Raw genomic sequence first — 6,268 nt, 5'->3', positions numbered from 1 at the left:
TTTAAAATCTCGTTTTTTTTTGCCTTTTCTGGAAATTAGTGAAGGCAGCGCATCAAAGGTGCGCAACGCTGGTGCGAACCTGGGAGCGCTCCGATGTGTGCTCCAAGGTGCGGCGTGCACGAAGTCGGACCCCGGTTTGCCCCGGGTGCGCACCTCGCGTGCACCTTGGTGCGCACACCTTGGCTGGGTTGCGCGCCCTGGTGGGCACCATGGTGCGCACCAAGGAGCGCTCCGAAGTGTGCTCCAAGGTGCGGCGTGCACGAAGTCGGAGCCCGGTTTGCCCCGGGTGCGCACCTCGCGTGCACCTTCGCCGCGGTGGGCACCATGGCGTGCACGAAGTCGGAGCCCGGTTTGCCCCGGGTGCGCACCTCGCGTGCACCTTCGCCGGGGTGGGCACCTTGGTGTGCAGACCTTGGCTGGGTTGCGCGCCCTGGTGGGCACCATGGTGCGCACCAAGGAGCGCTCCGAAGTGTGCTCCAAGGTGCGGCCTGCACGAAGTCGGAGCCCGGTTTGCCCCGGGTGTGCACCTCGGGTGGGCACCTTGGTGCGCATGCCTTGCCTGGGCTGCGCACCAGGGCGGGCTCAAGATGGCACCCGCGTTCCTTTTTTTTCACTATCTTTCAAAACGGAAATTTTAAAATCTCATTTTTTTTTGCCTTTTTCTGGAAATTAGTGAAGGCAGCGCATCAAAGGTGCGCACCTCGCTGCCCACCACGGTGCGCAACGCCGGTGGGCACCCGGGAGTGCTTCGAAGTGTGCTCCAAGGTGCTGCGTGCACGTTGTCGGAGCCCGGTTTGCCCCGGGTGCGCACCTCGCGTGCACCTTCGTCGGGGTGGGCACCTTGGCTGGGTTTGCCCCGGCTGCGCTCCGAAGCGGGGTTATTGGAGCGCCGCCTCTTTTTTTGTCGGAGCGTTTGGTGGGGTTTCTCGCATTGGCTCTTCCGAGGCCCGGTTGCCACCCTGGCGCGCACGAAGTCGGAAGTAGGGTTAATTGCCCGGGTGCGCACCTTTGCCAGGGTGGGCACCTTACCTGGGCTGCGCACCAGGGCGGGCTCAAGATGGCACGCGCGTTCCGTTTTTTTCACTATCTTTCAAAACGGAAATTTTAAAATCTCCTTTTTTTTTTGCCTTTTCTGGAAATTAGTGAAGGCAGCGCATCAAAGGTGCGCACCTCGCTGCCCACCTTGGTGTGCTCTGAGGTGCGCACCCGGGAGCGCTACGAAGTGTGCTCCAAGGTGCGGCGTGCACGTTGTCGGAGCCCGGTTTGCCCCGGGTGCGCACCTCGCCTGCACCTTGGCCGGGGTGGGCACCTTGGCTGGGTTTGCCCAGGGTGCGCTCCGAAGCGGGGTTACTGGAGCGCCCCCTCTTTTTTTGTCAGAGCGTTTGGTGGGGTTTCTCGCATTGGCTCTTCCCAGGCCCGGTTGTTGGGTGCGCTCCCACCCTGGCGCGCGCGAAGTTGGAAGTTGGGTTAATTGCCCGGGCGCGCACCTTCGCCAGGGTGGGCACCTTGGTGCGCACACCTTGGCTGGGCTGCGCACCAGGGCGGGCTCAAGATGGCACCAGCATTCCCTTTTTCTCACTATCTTTCAAAACGGAAATTTTAAAATCTCGTTTTTTTTTTGCCTTTTATGGAAATTAGTGAAGGCATCGCATCAAAGGTGCGCACCTCGCTGCCCACCTTGGTGTGCTCCGAGGTGCCCACCACGGTGCGCAACGCCGGTGCGAACCCGGGAGCGCCCCGATGTGTGCTCCAAGGTGCGGCGTGCACGAAGTCGGACCCCGGTTTGCCCCGGGTGCGCACCTCGCGTGCACCTTGGTGCGCACACCTTGGCTGGGTTGCGCGGCCTGGTGGGCACCATGGTGCGCACCAAGGAGCGCTCCGAAGTGTGCTCCAAGGTGCGGCGTGCACGAAGTCGGAGCCCGGTTTGCCCCGGGTACGCACCTCGCGTGCACCTTCGCCGGGGTGGGCACCTCGGCTGGGTTGCGCGCCCTGGTGCGCACCAAGGAGCGCTCCGAAGTGTGCTCCAAGGTGCGGCGTGCACGAAGTCGGAGCCCGGTTTGCCCCGGGTGCGCACCTTCGCCGCGGTGCGCACCATGGCGTGCACGAAGTCGGAGCCCGGTTTGCCCCGGGTGCGCACCTCGCGTGCACCTTCGGCGGGGTTGCGCGCCCTGGTGGGCACCATGGTGCGCACCAAGGAGCGCTCCGAAGTGTGCTCCAAGGTGCGGCGTGCACGAAGTCGGAGCCCGGTTTGCCCCGGGTGCGCACCTCGCGTGCACCTTCGGCGGGGTTGCGCGCCCTGGTGGGCACCATGGTGCGCACCAAGGAGCGCTCCGAAGTGTGCTCCAAGGTGCGGCGTGCACGAAGTCGGAGCCCGGTTTGCCCCGGGTGCGCACCTCGCGTGCACCTTCGCCGCGGTGGGCACCATGGCGTGCACGAAGTCGGAGCCCGGTTTGCCCCGGGTGCGCACCTCGCGTGCACCTTCGCCGGGGTGGGCACCTCGGCTGGGTTGCGCGCCCTGGTGCGCACCAAGGAGCGCTCCGAAGTGTGCTCCAAGGTGCGGCGTGCACGAAGTCGGAGCCCGGTTTGCCCCGGGTGCGCACCTCGCGTGCACCTTCGCCAGGGTGGGCACCTCGGTGCGCACACCTTCTCAATGTTTTCTTGCCTTTTCTGGAAATTGGTGAAGGCAGCGCATCAAAGGTGCGCACCTCGGTGTGCTCCGAGGTGCGAACCCGAGAGCGCTCCGAGGTGCCCACGAAGTCGAAAGTCGGGTTAATTGCATTGTTTTCCCCGGGTGCGCTCCGAGGTGCGCAACATCGGCGCGCACCAAGGAGGGCTCCGAAGTGTGCTCCAAGGTGCGCACGATGGCGTGCACCTCTGGTGCGCATGATTCGGAGCTCGGTTTGACCGGGGTGCGCACACCTTGGCTGGGTTGCGCACCTTTTGTGCGCTCCAAGGTGCGCACGAAGTCGGAGCTCGGTTTGCCCCGGGTGCGCACCTTCGCCAGGGTGCGCACCTTGATGCGCACGCCTTGGCTGGGCTGCGCACCTTGGTGGGCGCCATGGTGCGCACCTTTCGTGCGCTCCAAGGTGCGCACGAAGTCGGAGCTCGGTTTGCCCCGGGTGCGCACCTTGGTGGGCGCCATGGTGCACTCCGAGGTGCCCAAGATTGGTGCGCACCAAGGAGCGCTCCGAAGTGCGCTCCAAGGTGCGCGCGAAGTCGAAAGTTGGGTTAATTGTCCGGTTTGCCTCGGGTGCGCACCTTGCGTGCACCTTCGCCAGGGTGGGCGCCTTGGTGCGCACACCTTGGCTGGGCTGCGCACACCTTGGCACCCGCGTTTCCTTCATTTTAAATTTTTTTTTTTTACAATCTCTCAAGTGGGAAATTCTATAATCTCAACTTTTTTTGCCTTTTCAGGAAACTTTTGAATGGAGCGCATCATTGGTGCGCTCCGAAGTGTGCTCCAAAGCTCTCTCCAGCTGCGTGCACCTGCCCCGGCCGCGCACCCGGCCCCGCCCAGCTTCGCTCACCTGTCCCGGGCGTCTGGTGCGGAACCTTAGAGTAAGAAACATCACCGTGCACCTTGGCCAACGTGCGCGACTCGACCGAGCGCGCACTGGCCGAGGTGCACACCGATTTCACCTGGGTGCGCGCGCAGCACCTCGGGCGCACCGGGGTGCGCGCACAACGCCCGGGTTGCACCGTGGCCTGTGTGCTCGGGGCGCCTCGGGTGCGCGCTCGGTGTCGCCCCCGCGCGCGCGGTAGTGCGGGCAGCGCACCCCGGCCCGGCCCGGCCCCGACGAGAACGCAAACGGGCAAAAGGTTTATTCAAATAGCATTGCGACGCCCGGCGAAAAACTAAAAAAGGGTGCAACACCGGGACTTCCCGGGAGGTCACCCATCCCAGTACTACTCCGGCCCAAGCGCGCTTAACTGCGGAGTTCTGATGGGATCCGGTGCACTAACGCTGGTATGATCGCACCCGTTATGAGCTTGTCGCAGTGTGTACTTAGCAAACCGCGACCCACGTGCGAATCCACCCCGGCCACCCACCCCCGTCGAGGTGCACACCCTCCCTCGCGAAGTGCGCCCCGTTCGCCAAGTGTGAGCCCTGCCCGGGTGCGCGCACCTTGCTAGGGCGTCGGGTGTGCACCCGGCCCGGCCTACGTGCGTGCACCTGGAGGGGGCGTCGTGTGCGTGCAGTGTCCCGTCTGCAACGCGGTGCCCACACACCACCTCGGGCGCAACGACCTGCGCTCACATGTGGGCCGAGTGCACCTTGGTGCATGTTCGGGGCGCCTCGGGTGCACGCTCGATCTTGCCCCGGTGCACCAAGGCGCTCGGTTTGCCCCGGGTGCGCACTTGGTGCAAGGTGGGCACCCAAAATAGGGATCAAGCACCAAAACACAAGTTTCGGGATGCAAAATGGGACCCAAGGACCACAAATGCGTTCCAAGACCCATGATGGGTCCACGAGAACAAAAATGTGTTCCGAGACTTAATAAACAAATATTGGGTTTTAGGAGAAGAAACATGCTCTGATGCCCAAAACGAGAATCGACCCCGAAAAGGCCACAGGCCAAAAGTGGGATGCGAGACAAAAAAAAATGGGACCCGAGGACCAAAATTGGGTTCCCAGGTCGAAGACAGGGCAACCGGACAAGAAACGACCTCTAAGGCTCGAAATGAGTCCCGACGACTAAAACTTGACAAGAAGCACCCATCAGGCACCCAACTCGACACCCATGGGATGCCGACCCACCCGGGCTTCCACCTAGCACACCTTGGCACCCACCCACCCTCGCACCCAACCTCGCACCCAACTTAGCACCTTTGAACCCACATTGGCACTCACCCTGACCCTGGCACCTTGGAACCCACATTGGCACTCACCTTGACCCTGGCACCCACCTTTGCACTCACCTTGGGACCCACCCTGGCTCCCACCTCGGCACCCACCCAGACACCCACCTTGGTTCCTTGGCACCCACCTTGGATCCTTGGCACCCACCCCGACACCCACCTTGGCACGCAACTTGGCTACTTGCCACCCACCTTGGCTCCTTGACGCCCACCCCGACAACCACCCCGTGACCTACCCTGGCTAGGGTTGGTGCACACCCACCCTGGTGCCCACCTTGGCACCCACCCTATGACCCACCTTGGCACGCACCTTAGTACCCACCCCGTTACCCACCCTAGGACCCACCCCGTGACCCACCTTGGCCAGGGTGGGTGCACCCACCCTGGTGCCCACCTTGGCACCCACCCATCCTAGCACCCAGCCTGTGACCGGGCTTGGAACCCAACCTTGCACCCGCACCCGTCTTGGCCAGTGTGGGTGCGCACCCATCCTGGCACCCACGTTGTGACACACCCTTTAACCCACGCACCCTAGCACCCACGTTGGCACCCACCTTGGAACCCAACCTAGCAACTTGGCACCCACCCCGTGACCCACCTTGGCATCCACCATAGCAGTCGCCGACTTGGCACCCACCTCGGCACCCACCTTGACACTTGTGGACCCACCTTGCCACTCACCCTAGCATCGACCCATCCTAGCACCCACCCTGGCACCTTTGCACCCTAGCACTCACCCATCCTAGCACCTAACCTGTGACCCACCTTGACACTCACCCTCGCACCCACCTTGGAACCCAACCTAGCACCCACCCACCCTGACACCAACCCTAGCACCTACCCACCCTTGCACCCACCCTGTGACCCATCTTGGCACCCACCCATCCTACCACTCAACCTATCACCCACCTTCTCACCCACCTTGGCATCCACCTTAGCACCCACCCACACTGGCACCTTGGCACCCACCTCGGGCAAGGTGGGTGCACACCCACCCTGGCACCCAATTTAGAACCCACCGAGCATGTTACCCACCTTGGCACCCACATTGCAGCCCACCCTAGTACCCACCCTATGACCCACATTGGCATCCACACCCTAGCACCCAGGCACCTCGACACCCGCCTTGACACCCACCCTAGCACTGAACCTGTGACCCACCTTGGAACTCACCCTAGAACCCACCCACCCTGTGAACCACCTTGGCATCCACCTTAGCACCCACCCACCTTGGCACCCACTCTAGCACTCACCCATCCTAACACCCAACTTGTTACCCACCTTGGCACCCGCCCTCGCGTCCACCTTGAAACCCACCCTAGCACCCACCCACGCAGGAGCCCACCTTGGCACCCAACCTAACACCCACGCATCCTGGCACCCAACTTGTGACCCACCTTGGAACCCA

At 63.1% G+C, this 6,268-nt stretch overlaps 1 non-coding gene across 1 annotated transcript; it reads right to left on the bottom strand.

The window, feature by feature from the left end:
- Window positions 1-3,862: 3,862 nt before the first annotated feature.
- LOC131861242 (5S ribosomal RNA) lies at window positions 3,863-3,981 on the bottom strand. Its single transcript, XR_009360317.1, has one exon. It is a non-coding gene; the product is annotated as a 5S ribosomal RNA (ribosomal RNA).
- Between the last annotated feature and the right edge of the window lie 2,287 nt (window positions 3,982-6,268).

The sequence above is a fragment of the Cryptomeria japonica genome, unplaced genomic scaffold (genome assembly GCF_030272615.1).
Source record: "Cryptomeria japonica unplaced genomic scaffold, Sugi_1.0 HiC_scaffold_24, whole genome shotgun sequence".
Classification (NCBI taxonomy): domain Eukaryota; kingdom Viridiplantae; phylum Streptophyta; class Pinopsida; order Cupressales; family Cupressaceae; genus Cryptomeria; species Cryptomeria japonica.
This window is presented reverse-complemented; position numbering and strand designations above follow the sequence as displayed.